The 14,896-nt window shown below is 41.0% G+C and overlaps 1 pseudogene across 1 annotated transcript; it reads left to right on the top strand.

Annotated features, from left to right (window-relative positions):
* The first annotated feature begins 326 nt into the window (after window positions 1–326).
* Window positions 327–1,467, top strand: LOC307063778 (annotated as a pseudogene). The gene has a single exon. The product of its transcript is annotated as an uncharacterized misc_RNA (transcript).
* Window positions 1,468–14,896: the final 13,429 nt, after the last annotated feature.

Genomic DNA, 14,896 nt, shown 5'->3' with positions numbered 1-14,896 from the left:
TCAGCTGTTTTCTCACTACCCCCTCCTGTATGCAACATAGTTATTGTCATTAATGATCACAAAATAAAATAAATAATAAGAATAATGTACAGAAAAGAAAGTCAGTGTGAAAATGTTCTTTTATAGACTTCACATTTATATAATTGTGGCAGTGAAAAATAATGAACTAAATCAACAAATACAGTATTATAGTACAGAAAAAGGAAAACAGTAATGAATTAATACTTTTAAGTCATATTAATGTTTTTTTTTGTTGTTGTTGTTGTTTTTACAAAAAACAACACATTAAGAAATGCTTCCGGCACTCGCGTAGATACGCTCCGGCTATGGTGGTGGTGGCAGCCGCGCAGAGCCCGGCCGCCGGGGCACCCAAAGTTCTGCTTCTGTCCGGCCAGCCCGGCACCGCCGCCGCCGCCGCCGCCGGAGCCCCGGTCGGCCGGGCTCTGCCGATCATGGTGCCGGGCCAGCGAGGGGCCAGCTCGGAGGCGGCGAGCGGGGGCCGCCCCAGGCACGCAAACGACAGCGCCTCACGCACCTGAGCCCCGAGGAGAAGGCGCTGCGGAGGAAACTGAAAAACAGAGTAGCAGCTCAGACTGCCAGAGACCGAAAGAAAGCTCGAATGAGTGAGCTGGAGCAACAAGTGGTAGATTTGGAAGAAGAGAACCAAAAACTTTTGCTAGAAAATCAGCTTTTACGAGAGAAAACTCATGGCCTTGTAGTTGAGAACCAGGAATTGAGACAGCGCTTGGGGATGGATGCCCTAGTGACTGAAGAGGAGGCAGAGACCAAAGGGAATGGAGCGAGGCCGGTGGCCGGGTCTGCTGAGTCCGCAGCAGGTGCAGGCCCAGTTGTCATCCCTCCAGAACATCTCCCCATGGATTCTGACGGTGTTGACTCTTCAGACTCTGAGTCTGATATCCTGTTGGGCATTTTGTTCAACTTGGACCCAGTTATGTTCTTCAGATGTCCTTCTCCAGAGTCTACCAGCCTGGAGCAGCTCCCAGAAGTCGACCCAGAAGGACCCAATTCCTTACCCGCAACCCCTCTCCATCCCTGGGGACGTCATCAGCGAAGCTGGAAGCCATTAATGAACTGATTCGTTTTGACCACGTATATACAAAGCCCCTAGTCTTAGAGATACCCTCTGAGACAGAGAGCCAAGCTAATGTGGTAGTGAAAATTGAGGAAGCACCTTCCAGTCCCTCAGAGAAAGATCACCCTGAATTCACTGTCTCAGTGAAGGAAGAACTTGTAGATGATGACTTCATTCCAGAGCTGGGTATCTCAGATCTGCTTTCAACCAGCCACTGCCTGAAGCCATCTTCCTGCCTACTGGATGCTTATGGTGACTGTAGCTATGAAGGTTCCCCTTCTCCCTTGAGTGACATGTCCTCTCTGCTTGGTGTAGACCATTCTTGGGAGGACACTTTTGCCAGTGAACTCTTTCCCCAGCTGATTAGTGTCTAAGGAGTGATCCAATACTGATGCCCTTTTCTAGACTATTACACTGCTGGAGGATATAGCACAGAAGCCTGTGCTTCATTCAAAAAGCCAAAGTAGAGGGTGTATGGTCCTAGAGAATTCCTCTAAAGTATTTGTTCAAACCTCATAGGTCACCCCAAGTATTGTCTTTTGACATTCAGCAGTCCAGGGTACACAGATATATTACTATAATCCAGAATTAGAGATTCTGAGGTTGTACCTTTACCTAAGGGCAGTGGTTTGCCCTAAAGTATTTACGTAAGCATCACTAGAAAAGTGTCTTAGACATGGAATTAACGAATGGCCCTTTATCATTTCTCTTTACCCATCTTGGCATCCCAGGCTTGCCTCTGATCTTAGGTCCTTTAGTTTGCTTCTGCAAGCAGAGAGAACACCTACCTGAGGGGGCTCCTTTTCCCTCATCATGTACAGTTCAAGTAAAGATCAAGAATCTTTTGTAAAATAGAAATTTACTATGTAAATGCTTGATGGAATCTTTCCCTGCTAGTGTAACTTTTGGAAGGTGCTTTCTCCATTTATTTAAAACTACCTGTGCAGTTAAAAAGTAAAAAAAAAAAAAAAAAGAAATGCTTCCAAAAAAGTGAATCCGAGAAGTTTGGAGTGTGATCTGCACATGGAGTGATGGTGTGAGGTCATTCAGGCTCTGTTTCTGCCCCTCACAGTCACAGTGCTGTCACTGCTTATTCACTTGCTGTTCAGGTGCAGGGGTGTGCAGAACGCCGGAGGGTGCACCAGCTGTGTCTGGAGTTGAGTTTAACCGTTACAAAATGTTACCAAACTTGAAACGGATGCCTGTAGTTGAATCTGGGTGTGTTGGGAGCCAAGTGCATGATGAAGTTCTCTGCATTAGCTTCCATGCAGAACACAGTGTTTATTACAGGAAAAGTAGTTTTAAAATGTGCTAATAGCCTATTATTAAAACTTAACAGTAACTACAGTGACTATTTAGAACCTAGACTAACAAAAAATTTTTACCAGGAGGAGAAATTTAATCACTGACTTCGGTTAGAATTGCCAGTGCATGGTGATAACAAAAAGCAGGCAACTTTCAGTGCTTTCATTATTGCTTCTGAACTCTCTACAGATAACACCCCGCTCATTGCCTGCACTGCGCAGCCTGCCTTTGCCCACCCTTGGCCCTCCACTGTGCTCATTCCCTGGTAAGTGTCATTTTGATGATCAACACAAGCTTTAACCATTGGGCATCCCCAGAGAGGGGTGAATGAGGGAAGGAGGGAGGGAGCCCAGAACAGGGAGCCATCGCCTCTTGAGTCCCAGGCCTGACTCGTTATAACAAGCTGTGTGTCTTTAAGAAGTCACACCCTCTCTGTGCTTCCAACGGGATGGGTTATCCCTCCCCTGCTTTACTCAGCCTGGGTGATGGAGAGGTCGGGCCTAGGGGCAGAAGCAAGTGACAAATGCATGCCTGCTCCAACCCTGGACACCTCTCTAGGAGTCGAACCCACGCTGGCACAGCCTCGCTTGCTGTTACCCGTCCTGCTTCAGCTGCCTAGCTATCCGTAGGCCTTTAATGCCCCCCCCCCCGACGTGAAAGGGCTGATCTCCAGTGCCCTGGATGCCCCCAACTGCCAGTGACCCCTGCCACTGGAGTTGCCACATGGTTGCCACTGTGGCCACCTCTTTCCCAGCCTGTACAGTAATGTCCTCCCAGTGTCCAGCTGTTGCAGAGGCCCCACAGCCCCGGACTGGGGCCCCAAAAGACCTCCTCTTTCAATCCTGTCACTCGGCCATCTGCTTTCTTGTAGGCTGTGCTGCAGGGGAGGTTGGTTAAGAGGCAGCCTCATTCCCTGCTCCGAACATCTGCTCCCTTTCCACTTTTAATCTGATGGCCGTGGGGACACCAGGCTGCCTGGAAGAGAATACACACTCAAATGCACACCGTAATATCAAAAGGATTTAGCCAAGGGTACAGATCTCATGGAAGCAAGGTGGCCACAGGGGCAAGAGCAGATGCAGCAGGTGGTGGCTGGGCTTCTCCCTTTCCCTGTAGGACCTGGCAGTTGTTGCTACTTTCTCTGAGTGGGTAGGATCCTTCCAGAGCAGAGAAAAAGGCTGAGTGCTTGCTATGCCACAAGGTCTTTCACATTCCCATTCCCTCGAATTCCAGGAGAACCAATATAGTAATATAGGTAGTTCCCCAAAGGGAATGGTTACCAAGGTTTGTTACTAAAGTTTGTTTATCCTTTCACCAACGGAAGGACATTTTGGTTGCTTCCAGTTTTTGGAGATTATGAATAAAGCTGCTATAAACATGCATGTGCAGTTTTTTGTGTAGACATGTTTTCAATTCAGTTGGGTAATACCTAGGAGCACAATTGCTGGATTGTATGGTAAGAATATGTTAGTTCTGTAAGAAACTGCTAATCGTCTTCCAAAGTGGCTGTACTGTTTTGCAGTTGCATCAGCAGTGAATAAGTGTTCTTTTTGGTCTGTATCCTTGTCAGCATTTAGTATTGTCAGTTTGGTGGATTTTAGCCATTCCAAAAGGTATGGAGTGATATCTCATTTTAATTTGCAATCCCCTAATGACATATGATGTTGAGCATTTTTTCACATGCTTATTTTGCACCTGTACATTTTCTTTGGTGAGGTGTCTGTTCAGATCTTTTGCCCATTTTTGAATTGGGTTGTTTGTTTTCTTACTGTTGAGTTTAAAATGTTCTTTGTATATTTTGGATACCAGTCCTTTATCAGATATGTGTTTTGCAAATATCTTCTCCCAATCTGTGACTTACCTCTTCATTCTCTTAACATTCTAACACAGAGCAGAAGTTTTTACTTTTAATAAAGTCCAGTGTAATCAATTTTTCTTCTATGGATCGTGCTTTTGGTGCTGAATTTAAAATTCATCATCAAACCCAAGTTCACTTGGATTTGCTCAAATTTATCTTCTATAAGTTTTATAGTGTTGCATTTTACATTTAGGTCTAAGATCCATTTTTAATTTACTTCTGCAGTAAATTTTAAGGCTATGTCTAGCTTCACTTTTTTTGCCTATGGATGTCAAATTATTCTAGCACCATTTGTTAAAAAGACTATCCTTTCCCTTATTGAATTGCCTTTGCTCCTTTGTCAGCGATCAGTTGACTATATTTGTGTGGGTCTATTTCTGGGCTATTTATTTTGTTTCATTGATCAATCTGTCTATTCCTTCACCAATACCACACTGTCTTAATTACTGTGGCTTTATAATAAGGCTTCAAAGTCAGGTGGTGTCAATCCTCTGACTTTTCTTTAGTATTGTGCTGGCCGTTCTGGATCTTCTGCCTTTTCATATATACTTAGAATCAGTTTGTCAATGTCAACAAAAAAATTTACTGGGGTTTTTATTCAGATTGTGTTGAATCTATAGATTGAACTGGGGAGAACTTACACCTTAGAAATATTGAATCTTTTTATCCATGTACAGGGAATATCTCTCCATTTATTTATTTCTTTCATCAGAGTTTTATAACTTTCCTCATGTAGACCCTGTACATATTTTGTTAGATTTATGCCTAGGTATTTAATCACTTTTGGTGCTAATGTAAGTGGTATTGTGTTTCTAATTTCAAATTCCAACTGTTCATTGCTGGCGTATAGGAAAGCAATCAATTTTTACATATTAATTTTATATCCTGTGACCTTGCTATAATCATTTATTAGTTCTAGTTTTTTTTGGTTAAGTCTTTATGATTTTATAAATAGATAATCATGTCATCTGTCCACAGACAGTTTTATTTCTTTCTTGCCAATCTGTATACCTTTCTTTTACTTATTGCATTAGCTAGGATGTCCAGTATGATGCTGAATAGGAGTGGTGAGAGAGGACATCTTTGCATTTCCTAATCTTAGGAGGAAAGCATCCAATTTCTCACCACTAAGTATGATGCTAACTGTAGGATTATTGTAAATGCCCTTTATCAATGTTTGAGAACGTTCCCTATTATTCCTAGGTCGTTGAGTTTTTATCATTAATGGGTGTTAAATTTTGTCAAGTGTTTTTTCTGCATCTATTGATATGATCGTATGATTTTTCTCCTTCAGCCTATCGATGTGAGGGATTATAATAACTGATTTTTGAACGGTGAACCAGATTTCCATACCTAGAATAAATCTCACTTGGTCATGCTGTATAATTTCCTATACATTGTTGGATTCAATTTGCTGATTTTTTTGAGGATCTTTGCATCTGTGTTTATGAGAGATATGGGTCTGTAATATTCCTTTCTAATAAATGTCTTAATCTGCTTTTAGTATTGGGGTAACACTGGCCTCACAGAATGAGTTAGGAAGTATTACCTCTGCTTCTATAAGTATTTTCTGGAAGAGATTATAGAGAACTGATATCATTTATTCCTTAAATGTCTGGTAGAATTAGCCAGTGAAACCATCTGTGCCTTGTGCTTTTTGTTTTGCGAGGTTATTAATCATTGATTCAATTTCTTTAATAGATATATGTCTATTCAGATTATCTATTTCTCTTTTTATAAGTTTTGGTAGTTTTTGTTTTTTAAGGAATTGGTCCATTTCACCCATTATCAAATTTGTAGGCATAAAGCTATTCATAATATTCCTCTACTATCCTTTCAATGTCCACACGATCAATAAACGTGACCCCTCCTTCATTTCTGATATTTGTAATTTGTGTTTTCTTTCTTTTTTTCTTGATTTTTTTTCAAAGAACCAGTTTTGGTTTCATTGATCTCTGTTGATTTCCTGTTTTCAATTTCATTGATTTCTAGTCTAATTTTTTATTATCTCTTTTCTTCTGCCTATATTACTCTTCTTTCATTTATTGAGGTGGAAGCTCAGATAATTGCTTAATCAATAATTAAGCAAAAAGATTAATCAATAGTCTTTTCTAAAGTATGTATTTAATGTTATAAATTTCCCCCTAAGCACTGCTTTTACTGCATCCCCCAAATTTGATAAGTTGTATTTTCACTTTCGTTTAGCTCAAAATATTTTAAAATTTCTCAAGGCTTCTTTGAGCCATGTGCGATTTAGAAGTGTGTTGTTTAGTCTCTAAATAGTTTGAGATTTTCTAGTTGTCTTTCTGTTATTGATTTCTAACTAATTCCATTGTGGTCTATAAGCAACCTTTGTATGATTTCTATTCTTTCAAAATTTTAAGGTGTGTTTATGGCCCAGAATGTAGTCTGTCTTGGTGAATGTTCCATGTGAACTTCAAAAGAATGTGAGTTTAGCTGCTGTTAAGTATTTTGTAAACATCAGTAAGATCTAGTTGATCATTGGTGCTATTCAGTTCAATTATATCCTTACTGATTTTTTGCCCGCTGGATCTGTCAATTACTGATTGAGAGGTGTTGATATCTCCAACTCTAACAGTGGACTCATTTGTTTCTCTTTACAGTCCTATCAGTTTTTGCCTTGCATATTCTTTTTTGCTCTGTTGTTAAGTGCATACAAATTAAGGATTTTTATTGCTTCTTATAGAATGACTCCATCATTATGTAATGCCCCTCTCTATCCCTGATAATTTTTCTTGCTCTGGTCTGCTTTGTCTGAAATTAATATAGCTACTCCAGATTTCCTTCGATTGATGTTGGCATGGTATATCCTTCTCCATCCCTTTACTTTTTAATCCATGTGTGTCTTTATAAAGTGGGTTTCCTGTAGAAAACATATAGCTGAGTCTTGTTTTTTCATCCACGCTGACAATGGATTTGAATTGATCTTTTAGTTAGTGTATTTAAACCATTCACATTTAAAGTAATTATTGCTATTACTGTTTTGTAACTGTTTTGTATTCATTCTGCTTTTTCTTTTAAAATTTTCCCCTCTTTTCCTGACTTTCTCTGGGTTTTAATTTTATGATTCCATTTTCTCTCTTCTCTCAATTACTTCTTTAAAAAAGTTGTTAACGGTTTCCATAGAGTGTGCAATATATGTTTGCAACTAATCTAAGTCCACTTTCTTTTATGTTTTTAATTATTGAGATACAACTGACATATAACATTATATTACCTGAAAGGTGTATAACATAATGATTTGGTATTTGTTTATAAGTCCACTTTCAAATAACACTATACCACTTCATGGGTATACAGTACAGGTGCCTTATAACAGTGTATTCCCAATTCCTCCCTCTCATCCCTTGTAACATTGCTGCCATTCATTTCACTTTCCATATGCTATAATCACCCAGTTCATTCTTGCTATTATTACTTTGGACAAATAATTATCTCTAAGACTAGGAGCAAAGATTAGGAGCAAAGATTTTATTTTACCTTCATTTCTTCCTTCTCTGATACTCTTCCTTCCTTATGTAGATCTGAGTTTCCAACCTGTATCATTTTCCTTCTCTCTGAAGAACTTCTTTTAACATTTCTTGCAGGGCAGGTCTACTTGGCACAAATTCCTTCACTTTTTTGTTTGTCTGAGAAAGAGTTTGCTTTTCCATTTTTGAATGATAATTTTGCTGGATACAACATTCTAGGTTGGTGGTTATTTTCTTTCAGCACTTGGATATCTCACTCCACTCTCTTCTTGCTTGCATGGTTTCTGATGAGAAAGTCCAGTGTAATTTTCATCCTTGTTCCTCTGCTAGTAAGATGTCCCCCCGACCCTATGGTTTCTTTCAAGATTTTCTCTTGTCTTTGGTTTCCTGTAGTTTGAATATGATATGCTTAATTGTATATTTTTTGGTATTTATCCTGCTTGGTATTTTTTGAGCTTCCTGGATTTGTAGTCTGGTGTCTATCATTAATTTTGGAAAATTGTAAGTCATTACTACTTCAGATATGTCTTCTGCTTCTTTCTCTCTTCTCCTTCTCATTTTCTCATTATCTGTATGTTATATCTTTTGTAAATGTCCCACAATTCATAGATATTCTGTTCTAGATTTTTTTTCCACTTTGCATTTTTTCCAGCTTTATTGAGATATAGTTGATGTATAACATTGTGTAAGTTTAAGGTATACAATGTGACGATTTGATACACTTATGTATTGCAAAATGATTACCACAGTAGCATTAGATAATACCTCCATCACTTCACATAACTACCATTTCTTTTTTTGTGGTGAAAACATTCTTAGTAACTTTCAAGTACATAATACAGTATTGTTAACTAGAGTCACCATGCAGCACTTTAGATCTCAAAATTTATTCATCTTACAACTGGAAGTTTGTACCCTTTGACCAATACCTCCCAGTTTCTTCCATCTCCAGCCCCTGGAATCCACCATTCTACTGTCTGTCTCTATGAATTTGGCTTTTAGTGCATACTATTTTAGGACTGTTATGTCTTCTCAGTTTGGGGTTCACTCAGCTTCTTAAATCTGAAGGTTTATTATGTTCTTTTGCCAAATTTGGGGATTTTCCTGTGATTATTTGTTTGTATATTTTCTGCACTGCACTCTTTCTCCTCTCCTCTGGGACTCCAATGACATAAGTATTGGCGGATTGGGTATTGTCCCACAGGCTCCTAAAGTTCTGTTTGTTTTTCTCATCTACTGTTTCTTTGTTCAGGTTATATAATTTGTATTGGTACATCTTCAGGTTCACTGCTTCTTTCCGCTGTTATCTCCATTCTGCCACTGTGTCCATCCAACGAGTTTTTTATTTTTGTATTTTTTAGTTCTAAAATTTCCATTTGGTTTTCCTTTATATCTTGTATTTCTGTGTTTCAAGGGTGTTAATAGTTGCTTGTTGATCCTTTTCCTTTCTCCCTCTCCCCTCTTCCTTTTTTCTTATGATGGCTGCTTTAAAATCCTTGTCAGATGATCCCAACATCTGTGTCATCTTGATATTGGCATCTGTTGATTGCCTTTTCTCATTTCAGTTCAGACTGGTAATATTTGATTTTATCCTGGACTTCTTTGGGTATTATGTTACAAGACTCTGTTCCCTTTTAAAACCTTCCGTTTTAGCATGCATTCAACCTGTTTCAGTTCAGAATGCACATCATGGCTCACTTTTGTGGTCTTTGTGTTTGAATGTCAATTTAGTTCCAAATTCAGGGCTATTTTGGTCTGCCTCGCTTGTGCGCTACCCAGAGGCCAATCTGAAACCATGCAGTATTCCACTTCACAGTTCAGTTCTCAACGATTTTTGTATGTTAATTCTGGTGGGTTTCACGCATAGGACACTTGAGTGTGTGCCCAGGACTTCATACACAAACTGAAAGAATCTTTCTGCAGCTCCCCCTTCTCTGTAACCCTCCCCACACACTCTGGCTGTGAGGGGGTGGGTGCTGCCCCTTTGTCACCTTTGCTTAGTGCAGAGCAAGGAGAATGACAGGGCTCCACCCTGCGCTGTCCATAGCACGCTGTGGAGTGTGTGTGGGGGGGCAGGGGTGTCCCCCTGCCCCCCCCCACCCTGATCACATTAGTGCAGGGTGAAGTTGAGACCACCATGCTGTGAAGAGGCCTGGGCATGTCTACTGGAGGACAAGAGGCCACATGAGAAGATATCTAAAAGTGATAGGTCGAGACACAGAAATGTAATGTAAAATTCTTAGAGTAGCTTAATGTTATTTTCTACTAAATTGCCTTTTTCTTTAGAATTATTTATATATTTAGGGTATGAGATTTTTGTTGTATTTTGCAAAAATTTTCTCTCCATTATGGCTCTCTTGCTTATGGTATTTATGATACAGAACTTTTGTTCTTTATTTCATTTTTAGGTGGTCACATCTATCAATAATTTCCCTTATGTCTCTTGAGATTCTGTTTCTTGATTAAGCAGGCTCTTTCCAAAGATTTAATCTTATATTCTTCAACAACAACAACAGTATAAGCAATTGGTGCAACATGGCGGTAACTGTAGAAGAGACAGTGAGGAGTTTGAACTAGTTGTCTCTACGGATTGGCTGGAGTAAGGGCCAGGCAGGAAAGGAGAACTCCTTCCCTCACAGTCCAGCCTGAAAGTCACACTGATAAAGCGTGTCCTGAACCTGACCGCTTCCTTACTACCCTCGCTCCTACCAGTCGGGTCAAGGCCTCCTTCATCTCCGGCCAAAGCAACCCCAACAGCCAGCTCCTTGGTGTGTGCTTCCCTCCTTAACCCCGTTTCAATTATCCATGGCTGTGAAATAAACCACTTTGAAACCCGGGTCTTAAGTCTCACGGTTCTGTGGTTTCCCTGAGCTGAGGTGCTTGATCGTTTACGTGCTGTTGCTGGGGCCTTGGCTGGGTGGAATGTCTAGGTGTGGCTCACTCAACCTGGCTGGCAGTTGGTGCTGGAAGTTGGCTGAGTCACCAGCTGGGACTGTGGGCTGCAGGCCTCAATTCTCCTCCATTTGGCCTTTCCGTGTAGCTGCCAGGAGGAAGGAAGTGGAAGCTGGCAGTCCTATTAAGGTCTGGGGTTGGAAGTCCCAGAACATCCCTTCCACTGCCTGCTAATGGTGAAAGCAGTCATGAGGCCAGCCCAGAATCAAGGGGAGTATAGGAATCACTGGGGGCCGTCTGTGGAGACCAGCTACCATGACCTCCTTCAATTTTCCGGTTTCCAGAGACATCTTCCAAAAACAAAGACATCACTCCCCGGCTGAAATCCACCGGTGCCACCACCATGCTCACTATATAAACCTGTAACGTAACGCCCTGCCTTGCCTGGCCCTTGCCCAACTCCTCCCCTCACACCTCTGCTCTCCTCAAAAGGTCTTACTGTTTTCCTGGCACCCCTAATTCACCACCTCTCGGAGCCTCTGTACTTGCTGTTCCATTATCCTGGAAGTTTTCCTCCCAGCCTTCAGCTGGCTACTTCACCGCTCTCCTCACTGCTGTCACACTCTGGACACCTGACATTATTTATTTGTTCATGTTCTGGAACTCCACTAGAATGGAAGGTCCTTGCAGGTGGCACCTTTCTCTTTCCTATCCTGTACTCACTTCTAACACCTAGAACAGCACTGATCACAGGGATGGCATACCATAAATATACTCTGTGATTAACTGAATTTATTTCCCTAAATCTTGGGCATCTATTGCTTTGAGAAATATACAAATTAATTCTCAACTAGGAAAAACTACAGTGGCATTTGGCAGACAGATCCAACAATATATCAGACCTACATACTGACTAGCAAATATTTCCACCTTCCTAATAAAAGCTGACAGCTGTTTTCCCGTGTACTCTATAGGGCAGCTGCTGCAAAGCCTGGCTTCTGATGGTCTGTAATCAATCTGCCCGATGCACGTAGGGAACTCGGGGAACTCAGAAGACCCACTCTGGGCAGAAGCCAGGGGAGTGCTGCCCTTGGCATTTTAATTTTAATGCATTTTTGGTGTCAGCTGTCTCTTATTAATTCACTGAATTTAATTAGAGAGCTGAACAAGAATCCCTAAACTCTGCTTTCTCGGTGGTTCCTAAGAACACGGTTCAGTCCAAGGCTGTCAACCAAAGTGAACCCACATTTATCCAGGAAGCAGGTGCATGCTGAGGGCAGAATTCTTACAGACACACATCCCACATGTGTCAAAGACAAATCTAAGTCCAAGATAAAGTTAATATAGCCTGTTTATTCAGAAACTTGCAGCATGGGAACTCTTTTGCTGTCACCTTTGCTTCAGCAGCGGTTCAAAGGTGTCAGGGAGTATATTTTATTGAATAAAAAGGAAATACTGACGCAGTATCTCATTGGAAAACGTTCCCGTAAGGCAGGATTTGTGGAACGAGGGACAGACTAACCAGTCAAGTACATTTGGCCATCCTCGGTTAGCTGCAAGGGGCCAGGCAGTTTGGGGACATTTCAAATAAGGGGCAGAGGGTGTGTGGCCAGCCCTTTCCTGGAACAAATAGGGGTCAGTAGAATGCTTTTTTATATTCAGAACTGTCATCCTGGTTATTGGGGGGCGGGGGAGTGTGTGGCCAAATGATAATTACAGTTTTAGAGTTGGAAGTTATCTTAAAGTTCACCTGGTCACTCTGACCTACCATGCATGCCCCAGCCCCCACCCTGAATCCATTCAACAAATGGAAACACTCAGACACAGGGTAGTTCAGTGTCTAAGCTGTAGCAAAGGTCAGAAGCAGAATTAGAGTCCTCCTGAATCTTAGAACTGTGAATATAACCGTCATGCTTCTCAAAAATAAAACAAAAATGAAGAAAAGGAAAATAAAGTCAGAAGATCCTGGATACTGTTCTGGGTGGGGCTCAGAGGCTCTGGGCTTCAGGGGAGCCAGCACTGGGGAAGGGGTGATGTGTCTCTGGTCCAGATCAGTCAATTCTCCACAGATTTAATTCTGACCAAGGAACATGAGGGAAAAGTGGGTGGGTGGGTGGGTGGGTGTCTCGAAAAAGAAAGTGCTTGTTTTTTAAGGAGACCATGGAAGGGACAACCCATTTTCTGCCATGCAACGTAGGTGGGGTTTGTTTTCGGTGTGTGGGAAAAGGCTTATACAACTTGGCAACACGAACTGAAAGTCATAAAAATCTCTTTTGACCCTACAGTCCTCCTTCTAGTGTTTTATCCTATAGAATCAAGATATTTAGGAAAGAAAAAAACTACATGTTTAAAGATGTATATTGACCTTTTGTTTTAATAAAAGCAGAAGATTGGAAATAACCTAAGTAACCAACAATAGGGTGTCAGGAAATGTGAAAGACTTTGAAAGAGCTTCCCTCCCTCCCCAGTTACTGGGTGTTCCATTTACCCATCCACCCTCCACCCGCTTCTGGGTTGTCTCCACCTTTCACTCTCTTTAAGCTACTTTACAATGATGTACGTTGAGGGAAACTGATAATGCAGATGATTCTTGTGCAGAGAAATGCAGATTTCATCCAGTGGAATTTAACTCATTGTGTGTGGATACTGGCCAATTTTGCCAGTTTTGTATCTATTAAGCAAATTCATTTCAGCATTCCTACTGGGCTTATTATTAAAACGTCTTACCGGTTCTCTCATTAATTAATGAGTTAACTAAAATCTTTCACATGTTCATTTTGTATTTGAGTCATGATTTTACTTCCTAAAAACATTTGTCCTTTAACAAGGTGGTTAAGGTGGTTAAGGGTCCCTGGCAGACCAGTGGTTAGGACTTGGTGCTTTCACTGCCGGGGCCCAGGTTCAAACCCTGGTCGAGGAACTAAGATCCTGCAAGCCGTGGACAAAAAAAAAAAGGCAGTTAAATTTAGTGTATTCATTTGATTTTATTTACAGCCCTCTTAAAATAGTTATAAAGACCTTACAGCAACAAGAACAAATATTCTTAATCAAAAACATTCAGTGGAGAAAAAAACAGAATGCAAAATTTATACTAGGCTGTGTGACTAAAACTAAAAATGGCAGGTGCCTCGGGCAAGAACTAGAGGGGAAGAAGGAAAGAAAACTGAAGTCTGATTTGTTAGAGCTGTAGCATCCTGGAGATTTTTTAAAAATCCTGATTTGTTATTATTCTGTTCTGTTATACATTAAAAGAAACAAAGACCCTGTATGAGTTTCCTCTTGCTCAAACTGCCACTGTAACAAATCACCACAAACTTAGTGGCTTAAAATAACACAGATTTATCATCTTACAGTTCTGGAGGTCAGAAGTCCAAAATGGGTCTCACAGGGTTAAAATCCAAGTGTTGGCAGGGTTGGTTCTTTCAGGCCCTAGGGGAGGATTCTTCTCCTCACCTTTTCCAGCTCCTAGAGACTGCCAGCATTCCTTGGCTTGTGGCCCCTTCCTCCATCTTCAAAGGCAGCAGCATGGCATCTTCAGATGTCTTTCCGTCCTCACATCTCTGACCCATTTAAGGACCCCTGTGATTACACTAGACCCACCAATGTAATCTGTGACAGTCTCCCCACATCAAGGCCCTTAATGTAATCACATCTGCAAAATCCCTTTTGCCATGTAAGGTACTCACAGGCTCTGGGAATCAGGATGTGTGCATCTTTGGGGCCATGAGTTCTGCCTGTCACAGATACCTGACCCTGATCCAGATGATTTCTTTGAACTTTTAAGTTCGGTGAGAACTAAAAGCTTCCCTATGTGTCTGAGTGCAGGAAGACACAGCATTTAAGATCATACTGAAATTTAATTCTGTAACAGGCAACACTATGGTAGAAAAAACAAAACAATTGTTGCCTCTGGGAGTGGGGTGGGGACTGACTGGGAAAGGGCATAAGGGAACTTTCTGAGATGATTTTCTGTATTGTGATAGGGTTTTAGGGTACAAAAGTGTAAACAAACATTAAATTCTAATGATACCTATTTAGGGGAAATTGTAGCGATGTCTGCTGTTTATTCTGAAAGGTAACATAAAGGGACAGACTGACAGAGGGATGAATAAATATGTGATAAATAGGTACAGAGTAACATGTTTATGGCAGAATCTAGGCGGTGGGTATATGGATATTCACGGGAAAAATCTTTTATTTGTTGTTTGGCAATTTTTATAAGAGAATTTTGGGGAAAATAAGACATAACCCTGAAAT

This window comes from Hyperoodon ampullatus (genome assembly GCF_949752795.1).
Source record: "Hyperoodon ampullatus genome assembly, chromosome: 14".
Classification (NCBI taxonomy): Eukaryota; Metazoa; Chordata; class Mammalia; order Artiodactyla; family Ziphiidae; genus Hyperoodon; species Hyperoodon ampullatus.
Note: the sequence above shows the minus strand (reverse complement) of the source record. Positions and strands in the feature narration are given on the sequence as shown.